This window comes from Oratosquilla oratoria, chromosome 36 (genome assembly GCF_046742065.1).
Source record: "Oratosquilla oratoria isolate Oo_2021 chromosome 36, ASM4674206v1, whole genome shotgun sequence".
Classification (NCBI taxonomy): domain Eukaryota; kingdom Metazoa; phylum Arthropoda; class Malacostraca; order Stomatopoda; family Squillidae; genus Oratosquilla; species Oratosquilla oratoria.
The window spans coordinates 18,598,493-18,621,627 of NC_134812.1; the positions used below are offsets into that span (position 1 = coordinate 18,598,493).

Here is a 23,135-nt window from a genome sequence, read left to right on the forward strand (position 1 = left end):
CACACGCACACATACACACACACACACACACACAGACACACACACACACAGACACACACACACACACGCACACACACGTCAGCTTGCACACGTACACACACGCGCGTGCGTATATTCATGTAAACGTGAGTAATACATAAAGGATGTCGAAGGGTGTTTAGAAAGAAAAATATAAAGTTTCTGGTTGACAAACAACGAGGGGACAAGATAGTGATCCTGATGCCAAACTTGGGGGTTCGAGCCCTCATATGGACCGGAAGGTTACAACTTTGAGGACATTGTTGACATTGGCGCAGCTGTACGCCTGGCCTTCCATAAGTTGCCTCTGTTGCTTTTGCTGCGTGCTTGTATACATGTTGGTCAGTCCCGATAAGGTAGTTAACCACTAACCCCCCCTCCTCATACTCTCTCTCTCTCTCTCTCTCTCTCTCTCTCTCTCTGTGTGTGTGTGTGTGTGTGTGTGTGTGTGTGTGTGTGTGTGCGCGTGTGTGCGAGTACCAATCTGTGTTTCTGGCTGATGCCATCCATATGGAGTAGGTTGTCGTGTATGACTAAGCCAGTGCGACCTTGTGGCTTAATATGTTAAGGTTTGTGTCTCTATCCTAATCCCAGCTGTCTGTCTTCAAAGGTTTGCTTTGGGATGAGGCAGCCTTTGTACCTCAGACATTCTTCTCCCTCCTTCCTTACTTCTTCCTCCTTTCTTCCTTCTTCCGCTCTCTATCTTCGCTCTCTCCTTTGACTTGTTCACCGCCTCGTTTTTCTTCCTTTCTTTCCCATTTAGTAAAAAAGTCTTGAAACCCACGCTAATCCCCTACTATTTTTGTAATTTTTTACTATGAACAAATGGAAACATGCAGTTAATATCGTAATTAGAACATCGACACAAAGCAAGATTTATACGAAACCATAAGAAAACAATCTGGGTACAATAAACTATGAAATCGTCCCTCCAAGCAGCTTCAGACGAGGCTTTGCCGACAACCCACACTCTCCCCAGGGCCCCTGTGCGACGACCTAGGTGATCGTCACCCACCGGGTGGAAACCCTGGGTTCTACCTCTTATCCTCGTCGTCCCTTCACGTCCTCCTCCTCCTGTCTCCCCCCCCTCCTTCCTCTTCCTTTTCTTTTCCTCTGTCCTCACCCGGCCATGCCCCCCTTTTCCTCCTCCCCTCCCCCACGCCCTACTCGACCCCGTCCCATCTCCATCCTTCTCCACGTCCGTCCCCTTTCTTCTCCCCTGCCCCCTTCCTCCTGTGCATTCTCCTCTTCCGCCTTCGTCTCGCCCTCGTCTTCTTCCACGAAGTTTGTGACACGGTGAACATCATGCCTCTTGATTCTGTGCCAGTTAGGTACTCGGTCGTCCTCGGCCCCTTTTCACTACACTTCCGGGCCCTGGGAGACGTGGGGACACGAGGCCATCCCAGGAATCTTTCATGACGCTTTTCAGGAGTAATTTCGTCATTCTCCTTATAAGGGGGGAAAGGGCCTTTTGGTATATATATGTACACTACTACTTCTACTACCACTACTACTGCTACTACTTCTGCTATTATTACTATGATAACTACTACTACTGCTTCTGCTGCTACTTCTATTATTATTCCTACTGCTCCTGTACTACAGTACTACTACTAACTCTTAGTGGAGGGACGTTAGAAAATATGACTTTGTAAAATGAGTTGTTGTTATGAACTAAAATTGATAAGCGCCTCTGTTCTTGTGGACAGTCGTGCGCCGTTGTCGTGCGTTACGAAAACGAGATCGCGTAAGATGACATCATACCGAGTCGTCTGTGTCATCGAAGTTCGCGGGGGGACCGACCCTTGTAAGGGTTCTCCATGACGTCGGCCACGGTGGATCCGGAACGCGGCGGCACCATCATCCGACGGAATCCGACGGAATCCGACGGAATCCGACCAAGGAGCTTGAGCACGCCCCCTCATGTCCTTAGTCATGATCAGATCAGCCGAGTCAGTATTGAAGGAGCCGAGGAATGTAAAGTTTCTTAAATGGGATTAAGTCCAGAACGTACCGATAACCGCCACCTGCCTTAGCAATCCAAACACAAACAAAGGTAATGGGATTGGTTTCAGCTAAGAGCTCCTTTGCCTCAACTCCTCACCACCTCAAAGGTGAGCCTGTGCTCCATCCTTTCTCAGAAGGTTCCAAATCCTTATGATCAAGAAACTGATATCTTTCTTCCTAGAATCGTAGCTCTCTCTCTCTCTCTATCTTTGTGTGTGTGTGTGTGTGTGTGTGTGTGTGTGTGTGTGTGTGTGTGTGTGTGTGTGTGTGTGTGTGTGTGTGTGTGTGTGTGTGTGTGTGTGTGTGTGTGTGTGTGTGTGTGTGTGTGTGTGTGTGTGTGTGTGTGTGTGTGTAACTATGTTATATTCACCAGGATGACTACTACAGAATGAAATAAAATCTGATGTCCCATTTCATTTTTAGTTTATCTTAAAATTGTAATCTGTTGAATCAAAGCCTTACGATGACAATATTAATAACAGTAGTAAGAACAATGATCATCATAATAATAATAATAATAATAATAATAATGATAATAATCCTGTGAGAATAGATTACCGTTTCGTTGGTTAGTTTTTAGTATACTCAGTATACATACATGATCGTTTAACTCCGTTTATGACAGGCTGGGGTGACAAAACCACCAGCACCACCAAACTCGGAGAGATGGAGCGGATATTGGTTGCCCCAACCACCGCATGAGCGCGCACGCTCGCTCTTGAGCGCACATAACGACGTGTTCATGCGACTTTGTTTATCTGTGCCTAATTAGTCCCATCGACTGCCAAAGATGATGGCACTGGTGCGGCCCTCAACAGGGCCCCGGAGGCACCAGTGGCCTCGGCCGAGGGGCCCCCAGCTGCAGATTGTTATACAGGATCGATGCCAGAAGCAACTGTAGATCCCATTAGTGTGCATCCGGCATGCCTCCGTAAAAGGAAAACTAGTTCTGCACGTGCTTGTGGGGGGGGGGGCTCACTTTGAAGCCCTCACCAGACGCAGGATTTTCCAAGCTGAATAGAATGTATGGCGCTTTTTACTTATCTACTTATTTGTTCGTTTAGACATTCTGACAGGAGTCATAATCTGAGTTTACTCTTTCTATCGACATTTTTATTTATTTATTTATATAGATTAATTAAATTATCTCTTAATTACAGCGTTGCGAGGCTAGCTCAGTTTATGCGTATAGGCTTATGTAGACCACCTTGCACTTGGGTGGAGCAGGGCTAGCTAGCTCTACTGAATGAAACTATCGAAACTAGCTCCACTATATCCTAGGATTATTTAGGATGATAGCCTCCATTTGGATGAGGCCTCTCTCAGTCAAGACCCGCTTTATCTTGGGGGATGCCCCCTCCCAAGTGCCTGAAGATCGTTAGGCGTTCGCATGGTTTCTTTAAGAACGACAATGGCAATAATCTGGAATCCGTGTAAACCCTCTTTCAAGGTGATTTGCATAATTAGATTTTGTTCCTGGAAGCGCCAAGCGATTTTATTCACTTGAAGGGGGCGACCTTGATTCAAAAGGGGGTCTCGACCCCCTGCATCATTCAAGCTGTTGGCCTTCTTTGTTCTGAATAAAATCCTAAAGAATTGAGTCAGATGAAACAGTAGGGAGGAGGAGGCAGGTCCACCGTATTGAAGGGGGTTCAAGCTTGTGAGGACCAACATCAGCGAGACCGAGAGAGAGGCGCGGATTGAACGAGTGTGGCTCTCTCTCTCTCTCTCTCTCTCTCTCTCTCTCTCTCTCTCTCTCTCTCTCTCTCTCTCTCTCTCTCTCTCTCTCTCTCTCTCTCTCTCTCTCTCTCTCTCTCTCTCTCTCTCTCTCTCTCTCTCTCTCTCTCTCTCTCTCTCTCTCTCTCTCTCTCCTTCCCTCTCTCTCTCTCTCCTTCCCCCTCTCTCTCCTTCCCTCTCCCCCTCTCTCTCCTTCCCTCTCCCTCTCTCTCTCCTTCCCTCTCCCTCTCTCTCTCCTTCCCTCTCTCTCTCTCCTCCCCCCTCTCTCTCTCTCTCTCTCTCTCTCTCTCTCTCTCTCTCTCTCTCTCTCTCTCTCTCTCTCTCTCTCTCTCTCTCTCTCTCTCTCTCTCTCTCTGTCTCTCACACCCATCTCTTACCTCTCACATCTTTCTCACATTCTCTCCTTTTTCTGCCATCCTCACTCCTACCACACCTTCAGTCCCTCAATCGTTCCACCCTCCCTCTCTCCCTCCCGGCCAGTTCTTCCAGGATGTCTTCATTTTGCGTCACATGAAGGGAACGCGCTCGCGCACACACGTATGTATTTACACACTTTTCTAGTCCCAAAATGGCGCCAAAGAGGTGGAATCATAGAGGTGGTAAAAGAGATATTCAAGGAAGGCGGCAGCAGCCGCAGCAGCAGCAGGAAGGAGGGACAGAAGAGAAAGTTGAAAATGACAATTTTTTTTCCACAGGAGATTAGCCTTCAGTCATTAAAGAATGTTGCGTGGCTCCAGTCAACAGGGGTACTGCCTAAATCCAAATTATATTGACTACATGAAACTTATCCGGCAGTCAGTACCCCCGCACGGGAGCGGGGTTACTCATAATGTAACAATCAGGGAAGGGGGCTAACTTCAGATGAATAAAATTACCTAAAACTGAATAAGATCTTTAGTTTATTTGTTAATGAATTCCCTGAGCCTGAGGAAATCCCAGGCGGTTGGTTTCGGGGTTGGCATTGAGGCTGCTGTGCCTGCGACGGGAGCGTCACACTGGAAGAAGCCGTTAAGACGGTTAGAGCGGCGCTTTGTAGTTCACAATTACCCGGAATGGCCCCACACATTCAGCTCTCGTGCCAAGCGACCCTGTATGAATTGAGAGCCACGTTAACATGTGTTCCTTAGTGTGTCTGTGCACACTGTGTGTATGTATGAGTGCACGCTCGTGTATGCGCGCTCCTGTGTGCTTGCGTGTTGGTGCGTGCGTGCGTTCGTTCGTTCGTTCATGTCCGCGCGTTGTTAATAAGAATGAAAAAGAGGGAAAGACAGATGGGGAAGTAAAGAGATGAGCAAAAAAAGGGGAGGGAAAGAAGGGGAAAGTTGGTTAGGAGGAAGATGGTGTTGGGGAGAGAAGGGAGAAACGAATCACATTAAGAATCGTCACCCTAGACTTTGACGGGGTGATGATTCTTCATGTAGGCTATCCTAGGGTGACAATTCATCATGTGGGCCATGCTGGGTTTACGAATCTTTGGTTGCATAAGTTGATGACAATAAGCATAACCCTCATTCAACCTAACCTAACCTAACCTTTATTCCACTGTTGATATTCGGCGTACTGGGGTGACAATTCTTCAGGTGGGATCTCATGGGGTGACGATTCTTCATGTGGGCGTTCTGGGGTGACAGTTCTTCTTGTGATCCGAAGAAACAAGTTCTATGGGCATAAGAAAGGGGAAAAATGGGTTCAAGTAAAGGTAATGGTGGAAAGGAAGGAGAGTTGGTATGGAAAATGCAGATTGTGATTGGGAAGATCTAGGTTGAGAACAAATAGTAGAAAGAAGGAAGAGGGAAGGAGATTGAAGGGAGGGTAAAGGGAAAGTTAGAGGGAGTTCAAAGGAAAGAAAGTGGAGAGCCGGGGCAAAGGATGGAAAGGGAAGAGGGAGGGAAAGGAAATAGGACGTCAGGAAGACGAAAGAAAAGGAATCGGTAGAAGAGAGAAGAGGAGTAAGGAAAGGACAAAGGGAATGAGAGAAGGAGAAGGATGGAAAAGGGAGAGGGAAGGAAAGAAAATAAATAGGAGGGAAGAGGGGAGAAGAGGAAACCAAAATGAGGAGAGGAAGGAAGAGGAGAAAGGAAAGAGTAAGGAGCTGGTGGCATTGGTTGAAATCTTCATTCATATATGTCGAACCCAAGTTTTGAGTCATCCAGTAGGCCTTGGGCCCTGGACATGTTGGGTGATGCTGTTCCTCCTCCTCCCCCTCCCTCCTCCTCCTCCTCCTCCTCCTCCTCCCCTCCCCCTCCCTCCTCCTCCCCTCCCCCTCCCTCCTCCTCCTCCTCCCCCTCCTCCTCCCCCTCTTCCTCCCCTCCTTCCCCTCCCCTCCTTCCCCTCCCCTCCCCCTCCTCCTCCCCCTCCTCCTCCCCCCTCCTCCTTCCCCTCCTCTTCCCCCTCCTCCTCCTCCTAAAAAGGGCCACAGAAGAGCAGCATGCGAAACTGTGCCGGCACTTCCTTCGCCTTCGAGAAAGTTCGTAAGGAGGAGGAGGAGGAGGAGGCTGTCAGCTGAGAAAGTAGTGTCGTTTAAGAGGCGAGACACTATTAAGAAAGATGACTGTGGTACTCTGGGGATGACCACATGGTCTTTCGCTTCAGGGGAGAACGCACAGTACAATACCTACGCACGTAGCCTTCTGCCGGAAAGGTGTCGAGTTTCACCTTCCTCAGGGAGATGTTCAGAAACAGATGATGGGTTCGTAATAGGCTGGAGGGGGGACCCTTTAGGTACGGTCATTCCATCACTCGTCTTTACATACAAATTTGGAGGAGGAGAACGTGGTGCGATTAACTTGTGACGTCATCACGGTGGCCATATATGTGAAGATGTCAATGGGCACTCGGTCAAGCACATCTGTTTCTTGTAGGATTTCCCTCATTGGACGGGGAGGAATTCTGTCCCTCGCAATGTCACAGGGAAGGAGTCTGGCGAAAAGGAAATAAAGGGGTACCCAGGAGGGACTTGAACCGGGCAACTTGGGAACTACCAGGTGAGGCGACAGCCGCTTTGCCTTTAGGTCGTTGATGATGCTCTTGGCACTTGGCCCTTCGCAAGGGCAGCTGACAAACAGCTTCTCTTAATATATTCCCGGAGTTTAGTGTCCTGGAATACTTGTCTATTTATCTTCCTCTTCCTCGTACTCTCTCTCTTCCTCTTCCTCGTACTCCTCATTGGTCTCATCGTCCTCCTCTTTATCTTTATCCTTATCCACATTTAAGTTCTCTTTTCTGTCCTCCTCGTACCCCTCTTACTCCTAATTTTCCTCCTCCTCTTACTTCTCCTCTTCCTTCTTTTCCTCCTCCTCTTCCTCCTCCTCCTCCTCTTCTTTCTCCTCCTCCTCCTCTTCTTTCTCCTCCTTATCCTCTTCTTTCTCCTCCTCATCCTCTTCTTTCTCCTCCTCATCCTCTTCTTTCTCCTCCTCATCCTCTTCTTTCTCCTCCTCATCTTCTTTCTACTCCTCCTCTTCTTCCTCCTCCTCTTCCATCTCCTTCTCTTCTATTTCTTCTCTTCTTACTTTTCCCCCTACCTTTCTTCTATTTCTCCTTCCCGCTTCCTCTTCCTGTTCCTCTTGCTCGTCCTCCTCCTTTCCCCTCCAGTCACGAAATTAGGTGAAACCCTTCTTTTATTTTATGGAATTTTCAGTTGTCTTTCGATGGGGAACCGAATGTATTATTATTCATTATTATTATCATTATTATTATTCATTATTATTATCATTTATTATTACTTATTAGTTTATTTTATTTGTATATTTGCTTATTGGTTTGTTCATTTTCAATGTCGTTGTGGACCAGAATGTGTCCTGATGTGGCCTTCCATGGTGTCCGAGATCGACACGAGTACCTTCTCTTCATCGAACATCGACCATGCCGCCGTCTGCGAACGACTTCGTAACTACCGTCGAGCTTGCCTTCGGAAGAAAGAAGAGAGAGAGAGAGAGAGAGAGAGAGAGAGAGAGAGAGAGAGAGAGAGAGTCGGTCCTAATTGTGAACATATCATCATCTTCCTCAGGATCTGCATGCCAAAATGCTAGAAGACCGCACGTGTTTGTCTATATAGGAGCAGTAGTAGAACGCGGTTGTGGTGGTGGTGGTGGTGGTGAAGAAAAGATGAAGGAGGAGATTGGGGTGATTATGATGAAGGTGGACGTGATGGTAGTCGTGGTGGAGTTGATGGTTGTGATCATAGTGGTGGTGGTGGTGGTGAAGGGACTGGTAGTAGAGAGATGAAAATGTTGATGAAGGAGGAGGAGGAGGAGGAAGTGAAGGTGAAATTGGTGGAGAAAGAAGGCAGAGAGGGAGCGAAGTAGGAGGCTGTGATCTCGGGACTCGGGCCCTGGGTGCCAAGTCCCTCTTGCTTATTGATTACCGCAAACGCCGCCGCCGCCGCCGCCACTGACGGCACCGCCACCGCCGCGGCATCCTCTACCATTACCACTATCGTAGCAGTCACGTCCGCCGTTTACACCACCACCACCACCTCATGTCATCACCACCACCATTTTCATTTTCACCACCACCACCACTACCTCCATCACTACCACCACAACCACATCCATCACTGCCATCACCACCACTACCACTACCACCACCACTACTACTACTACTTCCTCCACCACCCCTACTTCTACTACTACTATTACTACAACTACTACTTCTACTACTACTTCTACTACTACTTCTACTACTACTAATAATACTACTACCCACTGTCACCACATTTGCATCCTGTGTGTCATCCCTGGACCCTCTGTCTCCCTCGTCCCTCCTTCCTTCTCTCCTTCCCTTCTTCCTTCCTTCCCTCCTTCCTTCCTTCCTTCCTTCCTTCCTTCCTTCCTTCCTTCCTTCCTTCCTTCCTTCCTTCCTTCCTTCCTTCCTTCCTTCCTTCCTTCCTTCCCTCCTTCCTTCCTTCCTTCCTTCCTTCCTTCCTTCCTTCCTTCCTTCCTTCCTGTGCTCTTTTTTCCCTTTTCTTTCGCCTTTACTCTCTTTCCTTCTTCTCTTTCCCTTTCCCGTCCTCCTTTCCTTCCACACACAATGTCATCAGTGACTCGTGCGACCGTTTTAACCTCTGCCACACCACTCCTGCAAAATTTACTGTGTCGTCTGTCCACCTTCTGCTTGGAATCCCATTGCTTCAGTCACGACGTCTTTTGCCTCTTCCTCCTTCATAGACACGTCGTTCCATCTCACATATTTTTTGAGACTGTTTGTTCCGCCCAGTTCCATTCCCCCCTTTGGCGTTGGTCGTTTTAATTGCCCAACTTCCTTTCTTTCAGGGGGATCTCCATTTTCTTTTTATCTTTTCATTCCGCTCCGTTTACCCTCGTATTTTAACCTAGTATCCTTCAGTTTCTCTTTGTTCTAAGTTTAAGATCGTAGATCATAGCTGGGAGTGTGCAGTAATTATAATTTGAATTTCACACCTAGTTTTTTTCAGCTTGTTTGATCATGTTTTTGTCTTTTATCTACCTCCCAGTCATTGTCTTGTCATAATTCCCATTATTATTATTATTATTGTTATTATTTTATTCTGTCGTTATCACTTTAGCCTGGTTATAAGAATTAGATTTTCAAATATAAATTATTTTCGTGGATCTAAGTTGAATATTAACATATTAACATATTCCTGTTCATCTCTTAGACCCACCTTGATAATCTTATTGTAGAATAATGACCATTCCTTGCAAGGAAGTAAAAATGTTGTCGCTGTAATTCTCAAAACGTTGTCGCTGTAAATCTCAAAATCTCAGAACATTCCCAGGAGTCCCCTGTGTAGCGGGTGAAGACACTTCTCCTTTCGCCCTGGATGCCGCCAGGCGATTTCATTCACCTTTGCGTGAGTCTCAACTAGACCAAATTCCCGATATCTCGGAATTCGTCTTTTCAACTCGAGTTGCTTTTGGTCTGCGTCCGTCGATGTTACCGGATAGTGGATTTGCTAGACCCTGACTCTCTCTCTCTGTGTCTTTCTCTCTCTTCTCTCTCTCTCTCACCCCCTCTCTCTCTCACCCCCCTCTCTCTCTCTCTCTCTCACCCCCCTCTCTCTCACCCCCTCTCTCTCACCCCCTCTCTCTCTCACCCCCTCTCTCACCCCCTCTCTCACCTCCTCTCTCACTCTCACCCCCCCCCCTCTCTCTCTCTCTCTCTCTCTCTCTCTCTCTCTCTCTCTCTCTCTCTCTCTCTCTCTCTCTCTCTCTCTCTCTCTCTCTCTCTCTCTCTCACTCACCCCTCTCTCTCCGTCCTCTCCCGTCTCTGTCCTCCCCCGTCCCCACCATCCTTCCCTGTCTCCCCGTTTCTCCCCCACTTCCCCGTCCCTCCCCCTCACCCGGTTCCTTCCTCTCTCATCCTCCCTCCAATTCTCCTCGTTCCTTTCCCCATCTCCCCGTCTCGCCTTTCGGTCTACCAGCCCTCCACACTCACCCCCTTCCTCCTCCCTCCTCCTCCCTCTCCTCCCTCTCCTCCCTCTCCAGGCCTCCGCCTAACTACGGCTCTGGCTTGGTACCGCCATCGTTGAATTTCGAATCGACTTCATCGCGCATTAGCATAATCACCTTTTCGATAGTTTTTTCCTTCCCCTCCAACCCCCAACCCCCCTTTCTGATGACGTCACCGATAGTTGCTGCAGCAGCAGGGACGCCAAAAGTGAACTTTTGCAAGTCTCTCTCTCTCTCTCTCTCTCTCTCTCTCTCTCTCTCTCTCTCTCTCTCTCTCTCTCTCTCTCTCTCTCTCTCTCTCTCCTCTCTCTCTCTCTCTCCTCTCTCTCCTCTCTCTCTCTCTATCCTCTCTCTCTCTCCTCTCTCTCTCTCTCTCCTCTCTCTCTCTCCTCTCTCTCTCTCTCTCTCTCTCTCTCTCTCTCTCTCTCTCTCCTCTCTCTTTCTCTCTCTCTCTCTCTCTCTCTCTCTCTCTCTCTCTCTCTCCAGTCTTAAATCCTTTTTGTCTCCTACTATTAGAGCTCTTTCGCTCCCCCCCCCTCATCCACTCTTCGCTGTACTGCAGTATTGCGCTCCTCTCTTCGCTTGGATCCTCCAGCGTCCTTCAACCTCTCCTCCTCCTTCGCCTTCTCCTCCTCTTCTTTCTCTTCGCCCTCCTCTCTTTTCAGCCTTGTGCGACGACGACGAGAATGACAACAAAAGCAGAGAAATCCTCCTCCTCCTCCTCCTCCTCCTCCTCTTATTCCTCGTCTTCTTACTGTTCGTCGTCGTCCTCTTGATCCTCATTCTCCTCGCCCTCCACATCCTCCTCACCCTCCACATCCTCCTCATCCTCCACAGCCTCCTCGTCCTCGTTCTCCTCTTCCTGTTCGTCCTCCATCCTCTTCCTCCTCTCCTTACCCTTCCTCCTCCTCCTCCTCCTCCTCCTCCTCCTCCTCCTCCTCTTCTATCCCAACTCCCTCTTCTCATCCTCCTCTCGTCCTTCTTCTCCTCTCTTCCTCCTTCTCCTCCTCCTCTCTTCCTCCTTCTCCTCCTCCTCTCTTCCTCCTTCTCTTCCTCCTTCTAATCCTCTTCCTCTTTCTCCTCCCCCTTCTCATCGTCATTGACCTCATCCTCCTCCTCCTCCTCTTGCTCCTCAGAAAAATATTGCTAAACCTCTATAATTCCTTGGTCCGTCCCCATCTCGAATACTGTGTACAATTTTGGTCCCCATACTACCAGAAAGATATTAACAAACTAGAAAGAGTACAACGGAGAGTGACCAAAATGATACCAAGGCTGAGAAATCTGCCGTATGAAGAAAGACTAAAAAATCTAAACTTATTCTCCCTCAAAAAAAGAAGAATGCGAGGAGATTTGATTGAGGTTTTTAAAATGTTCAAAGGCTCTGACAACATTAATGTCAAAGATTACTTCTTATTAGACCAATCAAATACAATAAGACGCCACGATTTCAAAGTAATTGGCAAAAGATTCTCTACGAACGAGAGTAAGCACTTCTTCTTTAACCGGGTTGTTAACGTGTGGAACTCGTTACCTTCCACTGTCGTTGAAAGTAACACGATAACAACATTTAAAAATCGCTCAGATAAATATTTGGAATCTAATCCGCAAATGAAATATTATCCTTTGCAATAAAAGATATGACAACCAGACATTTAATCGCAATTGGATTAATTGGATAGGATAGTGATAGCAGTAGTGTTAGTTCATCTTCTATCGCCTAGTTGCCCTGTTTCCTTAATTGTATTGTAGTTTAGTTAACGCAAACAGCCTCGTTAGGGCCAGTAGGCCTGCTGTTGTTTGTTCTTCCTTTGTGTTCCTTTGTGTTCCTCCTTCTCCCCGCCCCTACTCTTCTTCCTCCTCTTCCCCCTTCTCTTCCCCCTTCTCTTCCCCCTTCTCTTCCTCCTCTTGTTTTCCTCCTCTTTTCCTCCTCCCTCCGCTTTCTCTTCCTCCTCCTCTTTTCCTCCTACCTCGTTCTCTCCCTCCTCCTCCTCCTCCTCTTCCTCTTGAGAGGACCCCCATCACAGCGACCTCACTTGTCACCCGTATCTATCTTCTTCATCGTTTCCTTTCTTATCTCCGCCATCATCGTCGCCGCCGCCTTCGTCGTCGTCGTCGTCGTCGTTCGTTTTCTCTTGTTTTCGTTCGTTTCGTCGTGGTCGAATCGGCGACGGTTGCCACGATGGCGGTGGTGGCGACGGTACTGAATAAAATCGTCAGGCGTGAGGCAGATTTCATATGATAATGACAGTAGAAGTAGGACTAGGCGTGAATGAAGGGTGAATAAAATAATGTCCTCGGCCGTGGAGTCTTGAGGGACTCCTGGTCTCGGTCACCTTGCCCTAAGGGGGAGAGGCCAGGAAAAATCATCATATCTTGCACCCTTGGTTTTAGGGTCGGGGTCAAGGTGGTGGGAAGGGCGGTAGGGGCGGGGTTTAGGGTGGGGAATGGGAGGGGAGAGGGGGGGAGGGGAGGAATCTTCGTCTGTGGCATCAGGCGCAACAGGCGAAGGTAAAAGTATTGCTGAAGCACACTTTCACAAGAACGTTTGCCGTGACGCCGTTCCAGACTCGAAAACGTTCAAGTGGCCGCTTTCATCAAAGTTAACTTTGTCTTTATTTACATATCATTTTTTTCCTTGGCTCGTTTTTCTCTCCGTTTTTTTTTTATTCTTTTTTTAGTTCCCCCTCCCCTTTTTTCTCCATCTTTTTTTTTCCCACTTTATTTTATCGTGCCTCTCCTCCCATACATATATCTCCCTCTCCATACTCTCCCTTCCTCCTTCCCTGCCTCTTATTCCTCCCCTCCTTCGCTTCCTTTTCCTCTGTCTATTCCTCTCCTTCCTCTTCCCCTTCCTCTTTCCCTTCTTCTTTCCCTTCCTCTTCCTCTTTCCCGTCCTCTTTCCCGTCCTGTCCCTCTTCCCCGTTCTCTCCCTCTTCCCCGTCCTCTCCCTCTTCCTCTTATCTCCTCCCTTTCCAACGCTTCTTCCTCCCCCTGTTACTTTCACTCTCCGCCGTGCAACCCTCCCCCCCCCCCCGCGCATGTGCTTCCTGGCGCCCTTGTGATCACTTTCTCCACTGCTGCATTGTTTATCATACTCCACGTTTTTTGTTGTCCTCTTCCTACGAAAGTCTCGTCTTCGTTATTACTCTCCACTCGCTTCCTCCTCCGTCGTCGTCGTCGTCGCTGCCCCGGTGTCTCTTGTCCTCCATTTCCTCGTTCCTCAAAATATATCGCCTCTCTCTCTCTCTCTCTCTCTCTCTCTCTCTCTCTCTCTCTCTCTCTCTCTCTCTCTCTCTCTCTCTCTCTCTCTCTCTCTCTCTCTCTCTCTCTCTCTCTCTTGTTCTCTCTCTTGTTCTCTCTCTCTCTCTTGTTCTCTCTCTCTTGTTCTCTCTCTCTCTTGTTCTCTCCCTCTTGCTCTCTCTCTTTCTCTCTTGCTCTCCCTCCTCTTGCTCTCTCATCTTTCTCTCTCCCCCCTCTCTCTTGCTCTCTTTTGCTCCCTCTTACTCTTTTTCTTTTGCTCTCTCTTTCTCTCTCTCTGTTTTTCTCTTTTCCTCCATCACTCAAGACAGCGTTCTCAGCCTCTGGATCCAGCCCAGACCCTCCAGATTTTTCCGCAGCTTGACTCCCTTTTTTCTTTCTCTTCTTTCTCCTCTTCTTCCTCTTCATTTTCTTTTGCATACTCCTATTTCTCCTCTACCTACTTTCCTCCTGCTCCTCATTTCTCTCCTTCTCTTTCTCCTCCTCTTTCTCCTCTTTCTCCTTCTCTTTCTCTTCGTCCTCCTGTTTCACCTCTTCCCCCTCCTAATATCTTTCCTCCCTCTCCTCCTCCTCTGATTCCTCCCCCTCTTCCTCCTCTTCCTTCTCCTTCTTTCTCCTCTTTCACCACTTCCCCCTACTCTCTCACCTCTTCCTCCTCTTCTCCTTCTCCTCTTCCTCCTCCTACTCTTCCTCTTCTCCTTCTCGTTCTCCTCTTCCCCCTCCTCTTCCTCCTCCCTGGACTCCACTGCCTACCAAGCAGCCTCTGCTCCTCCTCCTCCTCCCCGCCAGCGCCAGTCAGCAGCAGCGTCCCATGTCCACTCTTGAAAACCACATCCCACTTCTCTCGGGCTGCACCACGACTGTTGTGGTTTCGAGTTTAAAGAGGAGGAGGAGGAGGAGGAGGAGGAGGAGATGAAGAGATGTTACTTATCTGGATCGGCTGAAGAGACAACCCACCCTCACCGCACCTCCCCTCCCCTCCCCTCCCCTCCCCTCCCCCACCACACCCCCTTCCACTCCCCCTCCTCTCCCCCTCCTCTCCACCTTTCCTTTCCTCCCCTCCAGCTCCTTTAGGACCTCATCCAGCTCCAGACCATTGTCCACCAACTCTACTCCTTTTCAGCACCATTTTTAGTTACATCTCAAAGACCTTTACTTCTTCCTTTGACAATGGCGGTCCCTCCGCCGGCATGCTCAGTTCCATCACCTGCAGTTCTTCCTTCATCACCTTCAGTTTTTTTTCTCACCATCATGAAACCACCAACACCACTGTTATCACCCAGGTCTTGATCCCTGCGGTCCTGTTTCCTCCTCCACATCAACCTTCGCCAACAGTACATTCTTGTATGTCGTTGCCGTTCACCAGCGCTTCTGTCGTTTGGAACAGTATTGAAACGAAGAGGTGGAACCAGAAGTGAGAGGAAGAGATATTGTGAGAGAGAGAGAGGTGAGAGGGGGAGGCAAAGTGGGAGAGGGGATGGAAGGGGAAGAAAAAAACGAGAGGTACGAGGAGAAAGATGGATGGAAGGGATAAGTGAGGAGGAGGGGGTGTGGATTGTAGGTGAGCCGATAAAGGAAAGTTGAAGTGGCGGCGGCGGCGGTGTCAACGCGTGGCGACAGTTGCACCCTTTACATGAACAGTTGTGACGATAAAGGAATATGGACACCTTCAGTGAGTTGACGTAGTTTAGGCTTTGTTCTGGCTAAAGTCATATTTTCTTTATCTGTATATTTATTTATTTGCTTATTTTTAGCTCTGACTGTACCTCAGGTGAATAGGCTCATCTGGCGTTAACTAGAATAAACTTATGAAGAGTACGTCGCCTTCTTGAGGGGTTAAAGTATGGAGCCGTGTTTATTGCCCCCACATTGACAGTAACCATTTTCTCAACCATCACCACCACCAAACAGAACTAGTTTTACCTCCTCCTCCTCCTCCCCCTCCTCCTCTTCCTTCCTCCTCCCCCTCCTCCTCTTCCTTCCTCCTCCTCCTCCTCCTCCCCTCCTCCTCCCCCTCCTCCTCCCCCTCCTCCTACTCCTCCTTCTCTTCCTCTTCCTCCTATTTATCACCACCACCCACAACCAGTACCATCGATACCACCCCCGTCCCCAGCCACCATTACCAGTGACATGATCACCACCATAACCGCCTTTACTACCACCACTACTACGACTACTACACCACTATCACCACCACCAAGACATCTTTACTACCACCACTATTAATACTACTACCACCACCACCTGGGCTCCGGCCACGGGGAGCTTATTCGTGCCTTGGCCTCATCATGCAGATGGCACAGGGCGACTCCTCCTCCTCCTCCTCCTCCTCCTCCTCCTCCTCCTCCTCCTCCTCCTCCTCCTCCTCCTCCTCCTCGTCACCCACTTCCTTCTTCCTCTTACTTCCCTTTTTCCTTCTCCCTCTCGTCCTTCCCTTTCGTCTTTCCCCCTCATCCTCGTCGTTCGTCTTTCTCCTCCTCCTCCTCCATCTCCTCTTCCTCCTCATCTTCCTCCTCATCTTCCTCCTCCTCTTCCTCCTCCTCTTCCTCCTCATCTTCCTCCTTCCTCCTCTTCCTCCTTCCTCCTCTTCCTCTTCCTCCTCCTCTTCCTCCTCCTCTTCCTCCTCTTCCTTCTCTTCCTCCCCTCCTCTTCCTCCTCTTTCTGCTGCTCCACCTCCTCCACCTCCTCCTCTTTCGCCTCCTCCTCTTTCCTTTCCCTTGACTAGCTAGACCAAGAGAAAAAATATAATGTAGCCTGCGACGGCGGCGCGAGATTGTCCACTGGGATGGAAGCGCCGCCGGTAACTCTGCCTTCTACTTCTCCTCCACCCCCCCCCCCACTCCGCTTCCTCCACTTACTTCCCTTCCTCCTCTTATTCTTTCTCTTCCTCTTCCTTCTCCTCCTCCTCCTCCTCTCCTCCTCCTCTTTTCCCTCCTCCCGCTTTCCCTTTAATTCCTCCCCTACTCCTCTCCTCTCTCACCTTCTCCTGATACTCCTCTTCCTCCTCCTGCTACTCCTCTTAAAACTCATTTTCCTCCTCTTTCTCCCCCATCTCCCCTTTCCTACCCTGTAAATCTCTTCCTCCTCCCTTGCTCTTCCTCCTCTTCCTCCTCGTTCTGTATAGAGCGAGTGCCTCTAGCTTTCCCCCACGTGTGCACCCACGTGTAGTGGCGGCGGCATAGCAGCCTGCATTAGGTCGCCTGTAGGAGCACCACCAGCACGTCTACCTTTCTCCACCATCACCACCACCACCACTTTCACCACCATCATCACAGTCATCCAAGTATGATTTATTCCTCCCTTCCTATTTCAATTTTTTTTTCTCTGGGATATTTACATTTTTTTTTATTGTAATGTGATACATATTTTTTCCACGCTTTCTGGCAATGTTTCCTTTAGTCTCTCTCTCTCCTTTTTTTCTCATTTCTCTCAGCGTAACATTATATCACGCTTTATTATGTATTGTCCTGCTACTGTAATTCTGCAGCGTCATATACTGTTCATTTGTCCGTCCTCCACCCAACCCAACCCCCAACACCTGAAAGAAAAGTGTTTTGCAGTTGCACAGAACTAGAATTATAGATGACTCAACAGCCCGAGGCTGTTTGCGCTGTCGATCCTCAGGTGAATGAAATCGCGTCCCGTTAGTGAAGAGTCGACCGTGTTTGGTCGCTTCATGCACATCCAACAGAAACCTTTCTTGTCTACGCTGGAGAGAGATAATTGAGGTTGTACTTTTTGCATCATTATAATTGATTATTTATTATTGTTATATATATATATATATATATATATATATATATATATATATATATTTTTTTTACACGTTTTCTCTCCTAAAGGTGGGAAGTGACGGCAAGTGACGATCGTAAAAAGAGAAAGAAAAAGAGAGAGAGAGGGGAGTGATAACATTCTGCACTAGATTATACTATTACTGTGTGCAAGAGAATTCCCCTCATTATTCTGTACCATTCCCCCATCATTTTACGCTTGTAAACACACGGCTCCAACCTTCGCCGCAAGCCTCACTGATCATCCAAAGCGCCATAAACAAGAGCAACCTAACGATAAAAAGAACAACAACAGTAGCACCAGCTTGAACATGGTTGATAGAAATGTCGGTGTGCACACGCGAGTACTGAATTTATGAGGATTTATGTGAAAATAGGAAGGTAAGAATATATCTTGAAAATAAATCTGCCTCTGACTGACGATCATAAACTTCCGTGATATGGTTTTGGCACGTGCTCAGCACTGACGGGAAGCAGATTGAAATGTGTACAGAACGGGAATCCAGTTTCCGGCCGTGGTGGGTGCGTGTGGCTAATGTGGTGGTCGGGTGTAGTTGCATGATGCAATAGATGAGTGTTGACGGGAAGATCTGGGTGGGTGGTTGGGTGGGTTAGAGGATATTTTGGATGGGTGTGGAGAGAGGTCCTTTCATTAGCTGAATAAAACCTGCTTAGAAAAGCCAGGTAACAGATATCTAAAGCTGTGCTGAATGACAAAGCTTGCGAGACTGAGGCAAAATGCGAACAGAACTATTTCGTTGTACAAAATTACATGTGTGTGCGCTCAGGTAAAGACGTCTCACCCCAAGGCTCCTCCCACGGTTGCCAACTGGTGATTAAGGTATGACACGCTGACCCATCGTGGGCTAATCGTGACCCCTGTGCGTCGTGACGGTCCAGTGTTTAGCGTGCCTGAGATGGTTCTTAATTCGTTAGGACTCATAGGTCTCTGACTAAACTAAATAATATCATTTGACAGCAGCCAGAAGAGATGGTTAACTTTTCTGAAGCAGAGAACAGGTTAGCGATCGTGAGAATCGATCCAAAAGTGTAATCAGGGAGATTTTACTCGACAAGATTCATCCAGCGGCAAAAATGGAGGCGAGCACATCTTGCACGAGAAAGAAACAAACTCGAGTGCAAAAGAAATCTTCCAAAGATATTTGGCCCAGTTTGCAACGAAATGAAAAAAGTTTTGAGCCATAAGTTACATATAATCTCTTGCATCAGAGGCCTAGATGAAGCAAAGTTCTCTGCTTTTGCAAGGATTAATTTTGGTCCGTAAGGAAACAACACGACATGACTTGATAAGGACGCGTGAGTAGTCTTGTTATCATGTAACTATCAAAACAAATTTGTTCCCAGCTCGACGGCTCGGACTGAGTGCATGATGTCTGTGATTAATGCAGACACGAGGCAAGGGAATAGACTAACGAGCAATGGCTTAATGATACATACTAACTCGCTTTGAACTGTGTGCGTGCGTGCTGCATGGCATACACTTTGAACGGGTGAATGTGCCTTTGTGTGTGCGCGTGCGCGTGTGTGTGTGCGTGTGTGTATGCGTGTGTGTGTGTGTGTGTGTGTGTGTGTGTGTGTGTGTGTGTGTGTGTGCGTGTGCATGCGTGTGTGTATGTATGTATGTGTGTAAGTGTAAATGTGTGTGTGTGTATGAGAGTATGTGTGTGTGTTTATGTATGTATGTGATTGAATACAGTAGCCATTTCCAGTGTGTAGTACTGCCCCCCCAAGTGTCGGTAATAACAATCAAAAGTAAGTGGATGTTGAGGAAATAAGGGACGGTAAAGGATGGCAGTGTAGTGATAGAACCTTTTTATCTATTTATTTATTTATTTATTTATCCATATATATAATCGTTCATTTACAGATTCATTTTAGATATGTCGCAAACAACACGCTTTACGAAAAATAAATTGAACACTGATTCTGAACACGGTGTTATTAAGAAAGATGCAAACCTAACGTTTCATGTTGCTAAGACAACTAAATACTTGGTTCACTGGGTTAAATTTTATTCTTGAAATAGATACACATTGTTTAGAGGGTTAGATAAGCTGTTATGAATTTGTAGTCGACCAGATACGAAGAAAGATGTGTATATTCGTTTGTTTGCGAGTGGGGGTGCTAAGGAAGTGGGCTGGGTGCCAAAGGCACGGGGGTGGGAGGAAAGCTTTTTTTTTTTTTTCTTTTTTTTGAGAGAGAGAGAGAGAGACAGACAGACAGACAGAGAGAGAGTTTGAGGACTGGTCTTAGATGCGCACCAATCAGTGGGTTACTCACTTGTTCACAGGACTCTTCCACCCCTATCCCCATCCCCCAGAAGGTTTTGAACTCGAACCAGGAATTCTCGACACGTGTGTACTTGACCTCAACGTTTTACGATCTGGCGAAGAAGGTCAGAGGATCTTGAATTCTGATGCCAGAGGTAGGGGATGGGGTCGGGGGAGGAGGCTAGGTCGACAACTGCTACTCGAAAGCTATTAAAAGAATAGTTACTTGTAGCCTACGTGTTCGGATTTTGTGCCTTGTGGCTTTACTTGCAAGTGTTCGTGGTGTGTCTCACGGACTGAAGCTCCCAGCGCTTCCATCCTTGTCCACGCACGCACATACGCACACATGTACACATGGCTTGTTGAAGTAGTGGTTAGTGTCGCTGGCTGCTACGCTTAGGGCACCAATATCGCGCTTCGCTCAGGGCGTGAAAATTTCACTAGCACTGGAAACCGTTACTGTCCCCCTGAAGCAGCGGGATGGGTGAGCTGTATGTGTAAGATTATAGCATTACCCATACATCATTATACAAGCTCTGGGCTTTCATCCGAAGGAGGGTGGTGAATAGCTGTCGATCACAAGTCTAGCACGTGATCTAAGACCATGGTTAGTCTCTCTCTCTCTCTCTCTCTCTCTCTCTCTCTCTCTCTCTCTCTCTCTCTCTCTCTCTCTCTCTCTCTCTCTCTCTCTCTTTCTCTCTCTCTCTCTCTCTCTCTCTCTCTCTCTCACACACACACACACACACACACACACACACACACACGTACACGTGTAACGTCATAGTATTACCCATAGATCGGTCATATATGAGCTCTGAGCTCTCTTTCGGGAGGGAATTATCTATCGATCACGAGTCTAACACGTGATACAAGACTGGTGAATCTCTCTCTCTCTCTCTCTCTCTCTCTCTCACACACACACACACACACACACACACACACACACACACACACACACACACACACACACACACACACACACACACACACACACACACACACACACACACGACAGAAGCACAGAAAATGGGACCCTACTAGCACATACCATACTCATCTTCTACATTACAATTAGATAAATACACCTTTGAGTTGCCCAGCCTCTGCCTATCTCTGTTATCTCCTTGCCTCGCCGTCCAGCTCTCTCTCTCTCTCGCCTTGTAATCAGCCATCTCCTGCTGATTGACATAATTTTTCTTGAATAAAATCAAGTCTGCCCAAAAGGTATCTTATCTTATCTTATATCCCCCCGAGGTTTGTCCCTCCGCCGCCTGCAATCTCGACCAGAAGCCCATATTCATGCCAGGCTGTTTCACTCCTGACTTTCCTCACTTCGTTATTGAAATTTTAGTTTGTCCGCACTGCGCCTTGGCGCGGTTGTCGAGAGGACTTTGTGTTCGTGGCAGTTGGGGGTGGGGGGACCTCCCCGTTTCATTCAGCCCAAGCAAAACCGTGCACAAGAATCCTCTTCAGATGTCCGCAACCCGTCACAGCCCTACGGTCATCTTAATCTGAATAGAATCGTCTGAGGCTAGCTAGAACCTAGTTCTTGAAAGTTCCAAATTCGTTTCGGTTAGCAAAGGTTATTCTAAACTGACTCGAATGGTTTGGTGTCAGTAAGAAGAACAAAGCCTGTCAAAGTTTCTAATACGTTTCCTTTCATACACAGCGAAAAATTAATCGAAACACACACACATCATTCTTGAACCCTTAGGTGGCCAGAGATTTCCCATTAAGAGGAGTGAAAAAAAAACGGGCATTAAAATGAACAAACAAATAAATAAATGAATGATTTAATAAATAGATTAATTTATAAATTAAATAAATTTCAAATTACACGCAAGAAAGCTGTCAATTGTACCTATCTTAGACGGAGTTTGCTACATGGAGCATTGACCGTTGATAATGACGAAAAAAAAAAAAAAAAAATTGCCGACCCTTGGATTGAAGAAGATGCCTCCCACCGACTCCGCTCTACAATGCGGGTCAGGGCGTTCATGTAAAGCCCACCGAGCTCACCGAGCCAAGTAGGACATTAAGCCTTTGTGTGGACTTTGTCACTTTTTGGTGATAGCGAGGTAGGAGGTCGTGGCTAAGGCTCGCAAAAAATTCGTCTGAGTCATGGCACAAGTTGGGAGAGCGCATTGTCCAGTAGTGGACTTCAATGATGAAGATTTAATTTTGTTGGCCCCTTGGCCGCCGAGGAGGTGCCACTGGCGGCAACCAGAGTAAAAGGAAAAGTCTCCCTATTTTAGGTAGAGAGGAGAGGATTAAACAGGAGAACAGGAAGGATACTGCAAGGACATTTTGAGATCATTCCATTTCTGAAAGATTTCCTTCATCACTAGCACCTGCCCTCAGCTGAAGAAAATCCTTTGTCATATGCTAAAACAAAAATGGAGCTGCGAAGGAGCTAAAGGTAAGGTTTCTTAGTATTTTCTTCTCTTTGTAGGCCAAAAAGAGACTTGTTAGTACAGACGGTTGTTGGACTGTTGTGGGCAACACTTGTGAAGCCGTGCCTGATTTCAAGACGGCATTGTTGGCACAAGATTCAGAGTTCATTAAACACAAATCTCCACTTGCATTATGGAGCTCTTGTGAATAGCAATACAAATTTTGTTATCAGCACATTATGAAGACCACTTCACAAAGTTGAACTTGTTTTTTAATTAACGTGTGTGCTATATGTATGTATGTATATACATGTATATATATATGTATATATATATATATATATGTATATTTATATGTATATATATATATATGTATATTTATATGTATATATATATATGTATATTTATATGTATATATATACATGTATACATATGTATATGTATACATATATGTGTATACATATATATATATATATGTGTGTGTGTGTGTGTGTGTGTGTGTGTGTGTGTGTGTGTGTGTGTGTGTGTGTACACAACACTGGGTCCCAGTGAACAGATATACATTTTTATCAACCACAATACACTTTAATTCTAAGCCATCAACATCGAGAGACTCGAGGAGGCCAACATGCAGAAATTGAAACGTGGTACAGCCAAGGACTCGAACCTGTGCTAGCACGTGACAAGTGTTAGTGACTTAACAGGTTCGAGTCCTTGGCTGTACCGCGTTTCAATTTCTGCATGTTGGCCTCCTCGAGTCTCTCGGTGTTTATGGTTTGGAGTTAAAGTGTATTGTGGTTGATAAATATATGTATATATATGTATACATATATATACATATATACATATATATGTATATGTACACATATATATATATACACACATATATATATGTATACATATATATATATATATATATATATGTATATATACACATATATATATATATATATAATATATATATATATATATATAATATGTAAGCCATGAAGAATCCAGTGCTGATCAAAGGCCTATATCAACATCTTCCACAAACCGCTCGTCGAAAGCGCCAACCTCTGCCACATCACTCTTGCAAACTTCACTATCCCATTTTTAATACTCTGTGGTCTCCGTCTACAATATTTCCTACAATCCTTTCTGGCTACTTTCTTGTTAGTATCGCAGTGTTATGGGACAGTTTTATTGTCAGCGGCTTATAGAAGTCGG

General features: G+C 46.9%; 1 protein-coding gene across 2 annotated transcripts in view; it reads left to right on the forward strand.

The window, feature by feature from the left end:
- The window catches only part of LOC143018900 (uncharacterized), a 426,747-nt gene that overhangs the window by 292,133 nt on the left and 111,479 nt on the right, over nucleotides 1–23,135 (forward strand). The window contains exon 1 of one of the 2 annotated variants that reach the window (XM_076174471.1): nucleotides 21,479–21,952. The exons of the other annotated variant lie outside the window; for it this stretch is intronic. The gene's annotated coding sequence lies outside the window, so the exon portion shown is untranslated. Of the gene's footprint in view, nucleotides 1–21,478; nucleotides 21,953–23,135 lie in introns of those variants that run through there. 2 annotated transcript variants of the gene reach the window in all.